The sequence below is a fragment of the Ambystoma mexicanum genome, chromosome 12 (assembly GCF_040938575.1).
Source record: "Ambystoma mexicanum isolate Mex_15411 chromosome 12, UKY_AmexF1_1, whole genome shotgun sequence".
NCBI classification, from domain to species: domain Eukaryota; kingdom Metazoa; phylum Chordata; class Amphibia; order Caudata; family Ambystomatidae; genus Ambystoma; species Ambystoma mexicanum.
Window position 1 is genome coordinate 774,275,744 of NC_090936.1, and position 17,930 is coordinate 774,293,673.

Genomic DNA, 17,930 nt, shown 5'->3' on the forward strand with positions numbered 1-17,930 from the left:
CCTTGTCAGCGATTCTTTAGGCAGCCGAGCCTCACAAAACAGTGTGCTCCCAGCATACTCCCAGGCGAGTTTCAGAGGGCGACTTCTCTATGAACAAGGGGATTGTTAAGCCTCGACGGGGATCCTCGAGGCTTTGTAGATAAGTAGAACATTATAAGCCCTTTTTGGAAGGTGCAATGAGCAAAAGTGGTTAGAAATGTTTGCTTATAATCTGGTGGTGTGTGTAGTTGAAGCACAAGAGAGAGCATTGCAACAAACAAGGCAAGAACACTTGTGTTGAGATCATCTGTGAAGTAAAGTTGGGAAGAATTAAGGGCATATTTGATGAGCTGGACAAATAGTTTCACTCTCTGACAGCAAACGTGGAAACGAAGGTCCACACAAACTTGATATGTCAGCTCCTGTGTTGTCAAAGTGGTTAAAATGTGATCCCACCTCTCACCCCCACCACCATTTCAGAGAAATTACTCCACTGTGTCAGAGGTCCGTTGTAGAACAAACGGATACATTTGAAGCCCTGTTACCCTTACTACTATTGATTTGCAACAGAAGGTAATTTGAGCATAAGAAAATGAACTTCATAGAACTATCGTCCTTCGAAATGTGATTAAATGCTTCAACCAGTATCTACTGTCAGCCAGAATCCTGTCCGACCCATAACAGTTTCAATATGTCTTAAACAGCTTTCTATGTCATCTATATGTGTGTGATGAGGGTGTGCGGGATGGTGGGAATTGAGATAGACACACATTCAGAAGTTAGTTCTGTTTCAACTTGAGAAAGACTTTGGAGTGATTTGTGGATCCAGCTTTCTCCCAGAATTGCCACAGTTTCGATAGGGGTTTAACCTGATGTTCTGATCGGACAGTTTAGTTGGTGAAGCTTCTTATACAACCTACCTGGCATAAAACCACCTGTATGTTGCACAGTAAATCTAATGAGCACAACACATTGTATTTTTCAGGTTTCCAGTGTCCTGGGTGTCCTAGCCCATATTGATTCATTTCTAAACCATGCAAATGTCACCAGTCTCAAAAATGTGTCAATAATGCCAGAAGAATTGGGGAGGGGTGTAAAATCTTTTCATAATGTGCACTTGCAATGTTACCATCTTTAGAGCTCATAAAAATGAATTTGGGTGTTGACTTATTCGATGTATCTGTGCTTTCAAGTCAGAATGCACGGCACGAGGAGATGCACAATATGCATTCACGTTTAGAAAGGACTCACACGTTTTGTGTATCTGCAATGCTTTATATTGCTTTCTGGGAGCTGTCTAGAGCTTGTTTCTACCCGGAATGCAATCAACACTGCTTAATGGAATGACGGCTTGATAAAGTACAAGTTAAACAGGCTAAATACGTGCCAGACTGACTGTTTTCGCTACAGACTTCTTGAGGGATTGAGTGTTCAAGTGATGTATGGTTTATAGGTAAACTTGGTTGATAGACTGTGTGGTCGATGGGCCAGTGGTCTGAAAGATTGTGTTGGATTTGTGTTGGATAATGTCAGTGATTGATAAACTGATTGCTTGGCAGATGGACTGCTCAATGTAAACGACTTCTCATTACACTCAATTGCTTGAAAGACTGGCTGCTCAACACCACTCCTTTCTTGATAGAGCTCAATGCTTGATGGACCATAGTTTGATTGTTCTTACTGCTTGACAGTGCTCATAACTTAATGGGCACCAGTGCTTGTTGGAATCCCCTGCTTGATGACTCCAACCTTTAAATGGGCCTCACTCTATAATAGACTCATCAACTTGAAATAATCCACTACCTGACAGTCCTTAACTTTCCAGACACCACCGCTTCTTATTTGACTAATCAGACTCTTTGACACAAACGGGATTCATCTCTGTGGGGCACCATTATGGAGGCTGCTGGCATAGTCCACTTTACATGTGTTTGCTTATTTGTTATGTTGTCAACCTTCAACATAGTGAACCATGGAGTCCTGCTGAAAAAATCATTCCACCCATGTCTCCTCTAGAGCTCTGATATGGATCTCCTAATGTATATCAGGAAATTCCCAGTAGATAGTCATAAACCCATTTCTACCTGCCTCCGTGGGGACATCTTCTGATGCCCCCATGGTTCCCCTCCTATTCCTTCTATGTATACTACTGCAATTGAAGAACATTCTGCACATTTGGATTGCTAACCATTTCTATGAGGATGACACTCAGCTGAGCTTCAGGCTCTGCATGACATACACCCAACCATCCCAACTGGGCTGCTGTCTACATGTCTCACATGCTTTAACGAGCAATATTTGACTGCAACCGAATGTGGCAAAGATGTCCATTCTCTTGCTAAGTAGCTCAGAAATATCTTGCATTCCCTCCGATGCCCTAATTTCTATCGAATGTCTATTTGCTCAGTCCCAGCCTGCAACCTCATAGTCCTTATGGGCTCTCGCATGTTCATGACCCCTAAGATAACCAATGTAAAAAAAAACATGTTTTCCAATAAAGCTCCTGAGACATGTCAAACCATTTCTCCAATTAGAGAACCATTCCACCATTGTGGAGGCTCTAATGAATTCACCCCAACGCTACTGCAACCATGTATATAATGGTCTCCACATAACCTCCAAACTAAACTGCATGCAGTCAAGAATATTCCAGTGAGACTTGCCCTGGGTTACTATGAGGATCAACAACCTCAGTGGTTGGTCCATTGCTGGCAGAATGTAAAGAACAGAAATGTTTTTAAATTCTTTGTCTATTTCACAAGTGTCTTTGGGCACTTTCTTCAGAGTACTTGTGCTCTGTGGAAGCTGGTAGCGTTTTGCATTAGGTCCATTGACGTACAAGAACCACAGACATGGTGAAAAGTCAGTAATGCGGTCGCTAAAGCCATGCTAGGGAAGTGTGCTATGAATAAAGGATGATAGTTTGGCAAGCGCATGCAAGCCGTAAGGTTGTGTGAACATGATGAAATCCATGTAAGCCAAAGGTGTTGGAGGGGTAATTATGGGACAGGGATAGAATGCCGGATTCCTGGCTCTTTTCTATACCACTGTATGGAACAAAACATGGTCTCTGCCTTTGCTGCTTATCAACTTATTGGATGATTTGTTGATGTACTGCGGCTTTCATCATTTTCCTTATTTATTGATATTCTCCCCAAGAGAACTCACATATTCTCTAACCTGGCTCTATTGGCTAGTCTTAGTGAGCTGGACTCGGGGTGTTGATGTTCTACTGTAAAGTGCCATAAGCAGTTCATCACCCTCTGATAGAAAATCAAGTCAGAAACAAACAATTTGCATGTTGGCCTTCTCCATAAAACCCTCCTCTTCAGGCAAAATGTGTGTTTAGTTGGATAAGTAGCTACCTGCAGTGATATTCAGAGCCACAAGGGGATTTGTCTTACATTGTTTACTATGTCATCTTGCTTACTTACTAGCTGTACTGCTTAGCTGACCTTGTTGTTTGATAGCCCAGATGTCTTGATGAATACTTGACAGAGTGGCATCATGTTAGTGGATGTGTTGCCTGACAAGGAAGCTGCTGCTTAATGGTGGAATGGTTCATTTATGATTGTCAGCTTGAAGATGCTTGCTGATAACATGGTGTATTGACTGTGAAAACTTAAATAATCAATACATGCAGGGCATACTAAATATGAGTTATACTTATTACTCAATCTACCAAAATAATTAACTACTGATGCACTGTTTACTTGTCAACTAGTATATGTACTCTATAGGCACAACTAAAGTGCAAGCTCTAAACATGATACATACATAATCCCAACAGTGTTATATCACACTGTGGTTTATTGTCTTTGTAGATAATAAGGGGTTTTGACAAAATAATTATAAACCACATGATTTGTCACATTATATTGAGACCACCCTTAACCTGTGGAGTTCCTTCACACACTTAATCAAGGAGCCCTGCAATATTCATTTAGGTTTTTCAGTGCTGGCCTTACGGAAGACTCATATAGAGTCGCACAAATCTCCTCCCCTATGCCCACAGTGAGCCAAGATACAGGCCGGGGTATCAGAAATATATTTGTATTTATTTGGAAGATAGATAATAGATATCATACTAAAACAACACATACCATCTTCTTTGTGGCTCACAATCAAACTTCTTGTTACACAAATAAATCACGTAAGTTGGTTGGGAAAAACACAAATCACAATACTTTACTTTATACCGATATCACTTCAAGAAATAATCAAACTCTTCAAGGAGCACAAGCAATTTACATATGTAGTGCTGTGCAATTTCGACCTTCCTGCACACTTAAAAGGCTAACATTTGGGTTTATAGATTGGTACAAATGCATATGGCAATTAGGATTTCACCCACACTTTTGGTTTAAAATAAACACAGGGGGATTAAGCGGTTTGTGTTCAGACCCCCCTCACTGAAAGGTGACCGTTGAGGAAGCTGTAGAGTACAAATTGAGATGATTTGAACATTTTGGATTTCAGACCACCCTCCACTTATGTGCCTGTGTTGGGGAGGCTGAACAGAAAGATTGCCCAGTTAAATTACAGACTGCAAGTTTATGTGCACATTGGGAATGAACTTTGTTCATTTTTAATTTTAACAGAAATCATCCTATGATGTACGGCCAAATGGGGAATTTATTAAATTAATATTTTTAGTTAAATAGACTAATGATCTACACAGTGTTGCCCCCTCCCTCCCCAGCCCACTAAAAATGGAAAGGATTGAAGGCAAGCAGATGCCCCACCGTTTGGTTTCAGAGGGTTCAATTCTACTTACATTTAAAACCTTGGAAACCTTGGTTTAGAGTCCAGGAAAGCCAGCTGCATTTCAGGGCCACCTTGAAGGACAGGGCATAGGTCTGGTCACTCTACTCTCAAGGATGGTCCCCAGTTCTTCACCATAGGACCATAGTCAGCTTTTATGCCTTCCCAACAATAGACCACTCCACCCACGTGAAATTTCAGGAAAATCTCCCTTTGATGTTTCCTTTCAGGTGTCAGATGGTAAATGTCAGCAGTTCTCTCTCTCTTCACCCACAGTTCATCCACTTTATATACCAATGATGACACATCACAATTTCAGTTTTGGCCAGTTCCCTGCAAGAGTTCTCACAAACCAGGATTGGGCAGTTACCCTTCTCTCTACCCCCAAGTCCACCCTCCATCTAAGGATTGGTTTAGGAGTCTGGAACAGACATATGGACACTTACATTTGAAATCCCATGTTGTTCCCATGTCAACTTTTGGCAAAAATCTAGTTATGTGTCAAAAACTTCTGAATTTATGAATAACTGCCATAGTGTATATATATACTCTGCTTCAGTTAATCATGTGGAATTTAATAAAACAGCCAGGTCTGCGCCATGTTGCATGGCCGTTGGGCAATTATTTGTTGTTTTTGCAAAAAGCATAATCATTAGGAACATGCAATTTACTCCCCACATTACTAATTTTCCCCTACACCAGTTTGCCAACTCTCAAATTGGGAACATGTTCAGAGCAGCCAGGAACACACCTTTGGCTGGTCATCACAATTCCCTAAGTAGGATGTGGATGGATTTTATTTCAGCAGATTCGCCAAGAAATTATCTATAAAAATGAAACATACATGTAATCGGTGTTACTTGTGGTTTCTGGGAAAATGCAACAATTGTGACTGTCCGTTTAAACAAAGGAAATCTTCATATGTGCAAGTATGAGCTTCCCTTCCTCCAGGCCATTTGCCAATCGTAGCCAGCTTGTGACCAGAGCTCTTTTTTTATTAGCCTCTTTGTGGTTTGAATTCAGAGTTCAGCATTGATTGGAGCCCCTGTTTTCACACCCCCCCATCCATTCTGGCCATGCACTGGCTAGAAGATATGGCATGCACAGAACTGCCCTCAGAGACAGCCGGTGTAGAAAAACTTGGTTTTCAGCACCCTTTGGGCAGGCCACATTTTATTGCAGTTGTCAATCGTGGGGATGCAAGCCAGGTTGTCAATGGGGGAGTAGTTTACAAATGTTGCCCATTTGTCATTGGCTGAAAGGAACTCACATATTTCATTGTCTAACGTCAGTCTTGATTCTTTGATATACGGTGTGTTTTAATGATCAGGGTTCACTTTGCTTTTGCGCTGAAAGTACAGGGCTGTTTCATTAATTAACAAACTACACTTTTAATTATCTGCTGTTCATTTCTCTGCTGAAAAATGGGTCTGAATTGTCACAGTGCACCACCTTCTCATGTGTGGCAGTTTCAGTGAAAATGGTGCATGCATTTCTCAGTCAGCAATGTGATGTGCTCTTTCAATGTGAACTTGGATTACATTTTTGTTTTAGCTTTCTCTGGATGTCTACTGCAGAATGACACCCAGATAGTCTGCTTTGGGCCTACAGCAACTTTTCATGGAAAGAAAGTGGGCTTTTCCTTTCAAATGTTGGCCAGTCTTTTGCATGTGATGAATATTATACATTACTTTTTGTCACACACATGTTAGCAGGGGAACATTTTTCTTATGTCTTGCTTTAAACTGCACAACACATGCAAAGCAATTTTGGTGTCAATATTTGAATCTCCTGTTTTTCATATGAAAGGGACCTTTGAACTTATTCTGCCACTTGTTAATTAAAATGCTGCCTTTCCTTTTGTACTGACAGGTGGGCTTTTGTTGCATGGCCATTGTTTGTGCTACTTGCAGAAACCCCACAGTCTGCCTTAATATGCACGTTTTCAGTGTGAAGGTTTTGTTATAAATACTGGCAGGTCATTTTCTTCAGTGGGTCATTTAGTTGCATTGGTTTGGGGACTTTGATTTCACCCCAAAGAAGGGAAGATGATGGACCATTGTATTAGGAATACTTTGGTTTTGATTAGTCTGACAAGTTTGGTCTCTGGACCAGAGTGACCAACCCAAACAGCAGTACAGACACAACCATTTGTGCATGTCAGTATCTGCAGTGAAATATTGAGGCTGCAAAAATGAGTTCAAAGATCATGTCAGCAGACACATTATCAAACAACATAGATAGAATAATGGCTTTTGTTGAAAATCCTTGGAATTGTACCACTTTTTGCTCTTTACCATCTGAACAAAGTTTGATGAGCATTTCAGATACTTCTGATGGTATCCATTATTTCATTTAAGACCTAAACAAGAGAATAGAATGGAACCAATCAGGTGGCTGAAAAGGCAGGTTGATAACTGGCCAGGTACTGCTGGCCTTTCCAGACACCTGAGGCCCTTCCCCAGGTGCAGCCAGATGTTTTACGCCTCAGGCCCCTCCTCCAGCTCCCTCTCTGCCCCCCCATCTAAATCCCCTCAACCCCACCACACATTTTTAATGCTTTTGTTTTCCACTTTCAATGTATTGCCAGTGCAATAATTGTGTTATTATCAGTGTACAATAACATGTGTAACTCTAATAATGTCTGTTAGCAATTAGCTAGGCTAACCAATACAATTTATTGGCTGCTGACACCTTCAAACCCAAAGATAATAATGCAAAAGCAATATTGCACTTTTTAAACTAACACTGTGTTTGCTAAAATAATGAGTCTGTTATGTTGAATATCCATTCTCAGAATATAGTACATAATTCAATTGGTCCTATCATTGTGCTGAAACCTTTAAAAGTGCTTACACTTTGACACTCCTCCCCACGAACCACACCACTCTCCTGGTCAGACCACTTCCTCCTCTCTTCTCACCATGGTCCTCTCAGCTCTCTGACAGCACCTCCCCATCCTTGCCAACCTCGTTCAAGAACATCCGTTTGATGAAATGAGTGTCAGTTGCTGCCTCCACATTTACCTTCATCCCCCCTCTCTCCCCACTACAGACTCTACCTGTGACTCTGCTCTCAGCAACCCCCATCTTCCCATTACCAATATCCTTGCCATTCTGACCCCAGTCATAAGGATCCACCTAAAACATGCCTCCAAGCGGAAAACACCTTGTAAGAATCCGAGCTTGCAGACTTTAAACACAAGTGCAGAGCTGCGGAACAGCAGTGGCAGGCATCAGGTTTACCCCCTGACAAACTGGCCTGTCGCTTGCTCCAAAGACAATACAGACTCTCCATCCACACCAAGAAAAGGGACCTCATCCCGACACCAGTTTCTGGTGCATCCAACAACACGTGAGAACTCTTTAAAATGTGCAGGGAACTAGCCAACCCTTCTGCAATCTCCTCCTCACCTCTTCCATCCCAGGCCTTCTGCAACACATTGGTCACGCACTTCACTACAAAATCACAGGACATCCTAAGCATGCCTGCATCCCTCTCCCCTTTCCCCATCCCCCTGCCTCCTTTGGCCTCCCATCCGACCCTCTGATTTTCTCTCCAAATTCTCTCCTATCACACCTGATGAAGAGACCAAACTTTTCTGCCCCATGAAGGTCTCCTCCAAACAGGTTCTCCTGCTCTTCCAGAACCATTACGGACAACATTGGCTCTCTTTCCCCTTCACTTGCTGATTTTTGCAACCACTTTTTTTGCTACTGGATCTTTCCCATCCTCCCTCAAGCACTCCCTTATGCAACCCATCCTGAAAAAATCCTTCTGCAGACCACTCTTGTCTAGCCAACTACCACCCCATATCTATCACCCCCTTCCTTTGGAAACTCTTAAGGAAGCTGATCTTCCCCCAATTTACCCCAAACACTGAATTTATTGGTTTCCTCCAAGACCATCAATGTGGATTCCGAGCATCCAGAGGCACGGAAACTGCTCTTCTGAACATCCGTGAGGAATCGCTCCCATCTCCTGACTCCAACTCTTCAGCAGTTCTCATTCTACTTGATCTCTCCTCTGCATTTGATACGGTCATCCACTACATACTCATAAAACAGCCCCATGACACCCTAGGTATCTTGGAGTGGGCACTGGGCTGGCTGACTTCCTTCCTCAATTATCCTCCATTCCAGGTTATTCTGGGCTCTTTCTCCTCCCCCACTTCTATCTCCACCTGCAGTGTCCCCCACCTCTCTCCCTGGCTCATTAACACCTATCTTGCCCCACTTGCACACCTCATCTCCACCTTCTCCCCTAACTTCCAGTGTTAAGCAGACGACACACAACTCTTCTTCAAACTTCCCTCTGACCCTCTCCTTACTTCGTCCATCAGTCCTGACTGCCAATCTGACATCGAGACCTGGTGCACTTCCAATGTTCTCTTCCTCAATGCCAGCAAGTCTAAGATCCTTCCTATTGTGACTCCTGCTCCCTCTTTGTTCCCCTCACTCTGGCCATCTTCTATGGGTTCTCCCATTTTTCCTTCATCTGAAGACAGAAACCTGGGAGTCATCTTTGACTCCTCTCTTTCCTTCCTCCCTCACATTCTGGACCTCGCCAAGAAGGCCCACTTTCAACTCTACCTCCTCAAAGAATTCTTCCTTTCCTCACTTTCCCCCTGAAGCTCAATGTCTCGAGAGCTCTGGTTCTCTCTAGGCTAGACTTCTACAATAGCCTTTACCTTAATCTACCTGCTTCATCACTAAGTCCCCTCCAGCTGATCCAGAATAGGGCTGCAGATTTTTCTTTGGCCTCAAGCCCAACGGTCGCATCTCTCCAGCCCTAAAAACTTTCCACTTGCTCCCGGTTGCTGCAAGGATCCATTTCAAATACCTGTCCAGCATCCATAAGGCTGTCTGGGGCTGAGGACCTTGCTATCTACATTTGCTCTAACTAAATACTCTCCCTCTAGATCTTTACGTTCCTCCAGCACAAACTCATTGTGTGTCAAGCGATTCGGTAAACAGCGATCTGGTGTCCAATCTCTTTTCTAGGCTGGCTCCCTCCTATGGAACAGCCTCCCCCTTCTTCATCTTGCGCCAGATCGCCTCAAATTCCAGAAGCTCCTCAAGACTTTCTTTTCACGTCCTCCTTCCCTTCATCCCTCCTCTGCTAAACCACACCATTGCTGAGAATCTTGACCTGGTCCTTATGTGTCCTCTTGGGCCTTGACTTACCACACCCAATCGCCTTCAGCCCTCCCTCTGCCAGAACTTGCCTTGGCACTCTTGGCTTAGACCACCACAGTATTTCACTTATTTATTTATGGGCAGCTGACCACTCACTCCATAGCACTTCCCTCTAGGTACACCTGGCACTTACCCCCAACCCCTCATCCCTTCTCTCTCTCTGCACTTGCACATTCTGAATGCTCACAAGGCCTAGTAGGTCCGCCTCTATCTGTCATTGTTACATTTATTTTCATTCCCATGTCCCCTCCCTGTTGCCATGTGGGCACTTTGAAACACAATTTACTTATTGTATAAGTGCCTTCCAAATGCACAATACATAAATAAATGATAAAAAAAATATGGGATAAAGTACCTCCTACCATATATTAGAAGGATATTGCAACTCATTGAGGAGTATCAAGCAAGTGGTAATCTGAAAGCATGTGTCCCTGCACACAGGGAATATTTGATTGGAAAAATGTGAATGTGTTTCCTCCTCCGTGTCTCAAATATTGAGACTGACCATCTCATTATTCCCTGCACAGCCTGACTCTTTGCTGGATGCCTAAAATATTTTTTGAACATTGTAAATGGTTGTAGCATCAATACTGCATTTGTAATTGTGTAGCAAATGACAAATTAGCATACATACATAACATTTCTGGTGAATAAACATTTACCAGATGCTCTCAAGTACAATTAATCAAAAGACTTAATATGCTTCAAGTGGATTTGGATTAAAACTCTACATGGATAGTATTAGTCTGCACACTCTTCATACAGAAGCTCCTGCTGATGTCACTCGGATCTACTAACAAACGTGTGTGGCACGATTGTACTGGATTCGCAGGAGGCTGATGAGCTAACTCCTCCCAGATTTATTAGAAGTTTTAAGTCCATAAATGTGGGAGTGAGCAGAGCCTACAGTGATTCCTTATGGGAATTCAGGAGATCATACTAGCCCTTAGCACTTAGGGGGTTAAAGTATTTCCACACAGTGAAACATACTATTGTCAAACTCTACAGATACTCTAAACTAAAAATAGGCATTCAGTGTAGATCAGAGGTGGTTTATGATATTATCTGTATATTTTCCTTAAAGACCTAAGGCAGTTGTAGGTCTCAGCTGAAGCTTGCAAGCTTTTGTCATTAACACATGAATTAATAACCTTGGTGAAGACTATTTTATGACAGTAGGCTGTCAAGAGGGAAATGACTATACATGTTCCAGATAGTTGCCCTTCAATCAGTGATGGGAGTCTTTGTGGAGGAGGATTATCAGATTTTCTCCAGCAGCAATTTTACATAATGTGCACCCTTTGCTAGTGTGCACCAGTTACAGTTAACATATGCTCCACCTTTTGTACACCATCATGAAGAGGCTCAATAAAGAATGTAACCTTTACATGACGCATATACATACATTTCCTGAGGCAAGCTTTCCCAAGTGTGTTCCTGTGACTCTTAGCATTTTTTATGTGGGAGGTTACAATCCACAAGAGTGGACGAAATCCCTCACTGCAGCCACCCTTGTGGAGACCCATATCAACAGTGAAGAGATAGGATGACCTGGAACAGAGCTGGGCTGTTAAGCTCCTGCACACTAACATACTTAGAACACTTTTCCTATCACGAGTAGATACAGTCTCCTGCTAGCAGGGCATACAATCCATAACCACGCAACAGTGTTTGAGCAACCTTAGTTTATCATATCCTCCTTGAAAATGTAGACCAGCTGCTTAGGTATCTACACAATGTGCTCTAGCCTCTCTTGTACTAGATGGAATTACCAATAAAGATCCCAGACCAAATAACCGGACAGACTCAAGGAATATGACAAAATACTACTTTATTCTAAATTTAATAAAGCAGGTACATCTGGCAGATGTCAGGCTGATGCTTGCACACTCACACACAAACTTTATTACTCCAGGGTTATATACCCCAACATGTGTACTCTTTGATAAAACCTATTAGTGGCAGGGATTGGATTAAGGGAACATATCTACTTATAGTAGGTATACGATTTAGTACTTCATTGGCTGTGTCTTATCTGGAAGACAACCCTCAAACTAACACTACATATTTATAATACTGATTATAGCAAACAAAATGGCAGTAGATTAGTCTTTGCAACATTGTATAGCAGGTTGCTCCATAGACCCACTGATTGTTTGGCATTCCCACCCAACCTTAGACTTTTGACTCAGCTAGCAGCACGTAAGGAAACCGAAACCCAGGGGCTTAGATCACGTCAGATTACTCCCTACTTTCCCAATAAGTCCATCGTCATTCATCAGTCCAGCCATGAGCCAAAGTTTCCCATCTGTAGTTGGCCTTGTAGCCTGTTTTCTGTTCTAGGACATTGAACACACACCACTATCTTCATTCAAGGCTTAATGAATAGCTCTTGTTTTTGACTTCTGGGTCACGTGTGAAGAGACCACAAATTTTTCAATTTCAGCTTCTTATATACTAATATTTAATTTAATTTAATTATACTGGGTGTCATTGCTCCTCTTGGCCTCTAGAGACTTCCTCATTCTAGCTTGCATAGACTTTATACACATTTAATTGTCCAATTCTTGGCTCTTCCAGATATTTTCTTCTTCTTTAATCTAAGAGAAATATGTCTCATGTCCATGACTCATCCGTCTGCCTCCCTTTGTGCTTTGCAGTTATTCCGTACAAATGGCCTCCTTGATCCCAAGCCAACATTAATTGCTCTTTGTTTTGCACACAAATCTGTTCTTCCAACATCTCCTGACTCTCCAAACTTGATCAGCTTCTGAGATAGTTGAATTGAATGTTCACACGAGCCGGCGTCCATTTTCCAACAATGGCCATCCTTGCCATGTAATATATTCCTCTATAGCAAGCTTCTATGTGTCTTTTCTACTTTGCGTTACTGCAAATTTACACTTATCGGTCAGCAAGTTACTTTAATCTTCTTTTGCATTCATGATTACTTTATGCTTTCATACATGTTTCTCTTGTCACTTCAGTTACATTGTCACTCTTTAGTATGTTCATATCATTTTAGCATGGCTGTGTATATTGTCTTTACGACAGTACTCTTCCCATGTCAGATTTCACTGAGTGCTCCATGATGTCCAATGGTGTGTGCTGATATCCTTCCATACGGCATCCTTCGACACTTTCGGTGCGAGGGTACATTCAATATGGTTGTCTGAGTGCATATCATCTCTCGAACACTCAATGAGGTATAGACATAACACTTGGAGTCTCACACAGGGCCCTTCTCCTGCTATTCCAGGATGATGGCATTGAGGGGGCGGGAGTTAGGGAAAACCTGTTCCTCCACATTAATGTCATATATGGCTAGGGTCTCTCACCCTGCTTGAGGTCTCGCTCTCTCAAACCCTCCTTGGGTTTGGCTGGGCCTTGCCTCCCCTCACCTTGCCCAGTTCCCTGGAGCCAATGCATACCTTTTTTTACCTAGGCAATTTGGGGAGTTCGGCCAGTGTGGCATGGCCTCGCCAGTTCTTTTCTTGTATTGGGTAGAGCATTCCCTCCCTTTGTGGGCTTCCTGCAAATCCTTCCTGCCATCATCTTGGTACACCGGTTGTTTGCTTCTAAGTCGGTGTGTGCTCCAAGTTGCTCTTCTGGGCCGGGCCCTGCTGGCTTCTAATCCAGCAGGGCTGTGAGTATTCCACAGCCATGGTACAGTTTTCCACACCTACCATGCTCTCTTCCTGACACACCTTCCAGGAGGAGGCTCCCACACCTCTCTATCTTGCTCTGTGGGGGTCCCTTCTTATCTCAAATGCTGATAGTTTCTTTATTTTACCCTCATTTAGGGAGTATACAATTCCTTCATTCCAGTCAAAAACTGTGCATACAGAGAGTCAGAAACCATGACAGCCATTCTTACCAGACGTTTTAAGTCCTCACACAATTTAAGTCCCATATAACAAACACAGCGATTGGGATTATGAAAATATAAGGGATTACTTATTTCCATCTTGTCTGCCCATGCGGCCTGTGCAAACACACAGTCCTTAAGCAGCCCCCATGTCTGTGTGGGGCCTTGCTGCACTCACTGCCACTCCCACAGTCCTTTTCACCTTCTTGGAAGGCCCAATACCCTGGGGGTCCACACACGATCACCACCACAACTCTGCCCCCATGTATCTTCTTGGGAAGCCCTATGTGCTTTGTCCACTGGCTTCCAGAAGTCTGGCCTTCAGAACTCTATAACATACATTCTAGTACTTTAATATTTCCAGAGTTTGCCTAACCTCCCCAACTTTGGCCTTGTGGGTTTGCAGGATTCTCAAACACACTTTTCTGTGGTTTTCAATTCTAGATATGTGCATTCCAGGGTCCATACCCCTTTCCCTTCTTTTGCAGCAGATTCTCTGAGTGCCTGTCCATGGGCCATGACCAACAGGTTGACCTAAAGCATATTCCCTAAGGCTGATTGGATTTACCCTAGAGTTCCTCTTTTCCCTTTCTGAATTTTCTGTAAACTCCCTTGCTCAGTCACATTCCTCCTCCCTCTGTCTGGGCCTAGAGAGCCAAACTACTCCTCACTGACAAGGCCCAACAAGGCCTAATCAAGTTTGGGGATGTTTGTAGTAACGTGCAGAAGGGATGTCACCTAGCAGTTCGGGCTGGACTGCCCTTTTGGGGTGGGACCAAGCCTGATTTGCATATGGTCTTTCCCCTTCTGAAATGGCTTGGCAGGTGATAAACAATGGTCTGGAGGGTTGCCCAGAGCAATGCCAGTGGTTAAGATTTTAAGATTCATTGTAAACCTTCCAGCCATAATCTCTTTGTTTTTGCTCTGTTCATTGGGAGTTCAGGGGGAACTGACTGAATACTTTAATGCAAATAGAGGTGTTAGGCAAGGATGCATCCTGTCCCCACTGTTATTGTTGTTATATATATTTGAGGGGGTTCGACATGTTACATCAATGTTTTGGGATCCCCCGATGTTGGGTCAGGAAGCCTGCCTGATTTTACTCTTCACAGAGAATGCTGTGCTATTGTCAACCTCAGCAAAGGGCTTCACAACCACTCTAGGGGCATTCATAGAAATATGTTCAGAGTTGTTGATGGAGATCCACATGGAAAATACCAAAATGTTGATATTTTGCCCAAAATTCACACCATATAAAAAACATTGGTTTACTATAAATAACAGCCCCTTGCACAGGTACAACAATATGATTATCTGGGTGTGAGGCTTAACGACCAAGGGAATTGGCCCCTACAGATGGCAAAATCCTGTATGACTCTCCAAATATATGGAGGGGGATTTTATGTTTTTTTTATTCACATGGTCAAGGTGCAATTTCACCACTAGTTACAATGTTTTGCGCGCAGGCCATGGCGGTTGCAATCTATGGGGCCGAAATCTGGGGACGCACGACACTAGGAACTTAGGTAGGGTAGACGGATCTATTTTTAAAAAGCTGTTAGGCCTGCCCAAATCCTGCCCAGGCCAATTGAGAGTGAGATTATCCTTAAACCTGTACAGCATTGACTGTGATTGTGGTCTGTACATGAGCTACAAGTATACCAGGGAGCCACTGCACACCTCATGAAGATGGAGGGAGGTAGATCGCTGCCTTGGCCCCAGCATGTAAAAGATCTACTGATGAAGCCGTAGTTGGGAGAGTTATGGCTTTACCACCAGGGGGCATCCCAAAATCTCATTGTCAAGGCCAAATTCAGGGCACAGAACTTAATAATGAGATGGTTAATGATTGCAAAAAACTTGCCATGGGCACTTTCTGTCTCTCTAATAAGTTGTTTAAAGTTTATGAGGAATATTTGGACTATGTTGGACCATTGGCTCGTACTCTGTATATTACATTTAGGTTTAATAAATTGCAACTGGCGTCTCCACCAAAAAAGTGGGTCTTGAATGGAAATTAAATGTGTCCAGTTTGCGGGCTCGACAGAGAATTCTTAAACCACTTCCTGTCCTTTTGTGAGTGTTACCGGGTGGCACGTTTCAAGTTTTTAAAAACCATCTGTAAAACCCATGGAGCATGGCATGCAAGGCAAGCACTTCAACTTTTTGAAACATGTAACAAACTCAAGGTTGTCTATTGTGTAGCACATTTTTTAGAGCTAGCCTGGTGTAAAAGAGCAAAAATAATGAAAATGGGTCTAGTGGTTTAAGTCTTGTGACCCACTCTGTACTGATATTTGCATTTGAGAAGCCAATGGATTAGTGAAAAAGAAATGTCCTTTTAAATGTATAATGATCATGCAGTTTTTACCAGTATATGTTTTAAAAGGGGTAATGCAGGTAGTGACTTTTTCTTTTTTTTTAATAGAGCACTTTTTTAATTTCTTTACTATTTTAGTCAAATGTTTTATCTCTAATGCCTAAAGTCACAATTCCTGATGAATTTTCTTTTTTGATATGTTATCCTGGACTGCCAATGTAATATATGATGTGTTATTCATTCTTTTAGATTCCCTGCGATTCTTGTGTATATGCATGTTTGTGGCGTATGACGTAAAGTCGAATAAAAGCTACTTGACTGACTATTCTCAGTTTCACAGTTCACAACACCAGGGGAAATGTTTCCTTTCTCCTGGCCTTTCATATTCTCAGTTTCACAGTTCACATCACATGGGGAATGACTCCCTTCCCCTGACCTTTCTTCTCTTTCCTGCTCTGACAGACCTGGGGCACTACCCTACCGGGTACTGCCACGAGGAAGATGGTTTAAGGCTTTCTTTGTTGTTGTCTGCGGGTACCAAACCCAGCTTTTCTCCTCTTCTCACTTTGGCAGACCTGGTTCACTCCCTGCCAGGTATTGCTTTGAAGAAGATGGCCCAGGGGGTTATTCATTATTGGTTGTGGGTCGCAGTCCTGCCTTTCATCACTCTTCAACCCTTCTGGTGTCCCTCCAACCCAGAAACTTGCAGGACGCTTCCCGGTGCTTTCTGGTCTTTTGAGGGCTTCTAACCGTTTCCTGTTGGGTTTCAGGCTCCTTCTCCAGTGGGTGTGGTGGCACTGCAGTGTCTTCCCATTCTAGGGCTGTGCTTCTCCAGCTGACTGTGCATTCCATATTCCTCTGTCATCTTGATGCCCGTTCTTCCTCCCGTTCCATTGGTCAGTCCATGACAGACCTGCCAAGACAGCCTCTGCCAGCAGACAAGCGTCTTGGCTGTGGTTCTCCTTTTTTCTTTTTCTTTATTTACTTATATCATGCTGGACCCAGCAGGCATCCGGGAGCATACATCTAGACAGTGGACAAACGAATAAAAGTACAGAACATCAGGGTTGCTTAGTTAAGTTATATCTCGTTTACTTAAAGAGGGTTGTCTTTAGCTTTTTCCTGAAAGTCGTGTGGTTTTCCTCCAGTCTTAATGAAATAGGTAAGCTGTTCCATATATGAGCCACTCTTGCGGTGAAAGAAGGCCCCATCCATTAGCTCTTTTGGCACCAGTACTTTCAATCCTCGCTCGCTGGCCTTGCACCTCCAGGAAGGGCTTCTCACTCTCTTCTGTAGTCCTTCTGCTATTTCTATGTGTGCTTCTCCAATGGATGTTAGGCTCACTAGAGTTTCTAGGAATAGTCGGTAGGGCTTGTCACCTCCTCCTCATCCCACTACTTGCCCATTGTATTAGTTGTGTATAGTCTTTGCTCTTCTTCATCCCAGCATGGGCCAAGGATGTTTGTCTGGGGTAATCCCTATTCTTACTCATCCTGGTGGAAGTTATGTACTGGATTTTGCATACATACATGGATGCCTGGTAAGGAAGTGAGAGATGAGAAGGCGGGCCTCGTGGACTGAGGAGAGGTAAAGTTAGTGGGTGGAGGGTGAGGGATTTTGTATGAGGTTCTCCATAGATGGTCGCCCTTGTCCCTAAAAGGGAATTCTCTCCCTATGAAATCATCCTGCTAGGTACTACTTCCAGGGGGATATCAGGTAGCAGCCCCACATCCCTGGCGTCATGGGAACGAGCTCCCCTTCAGGACTGTGTTGGGACCTGGGGAACAATCCTTTCCTGAAG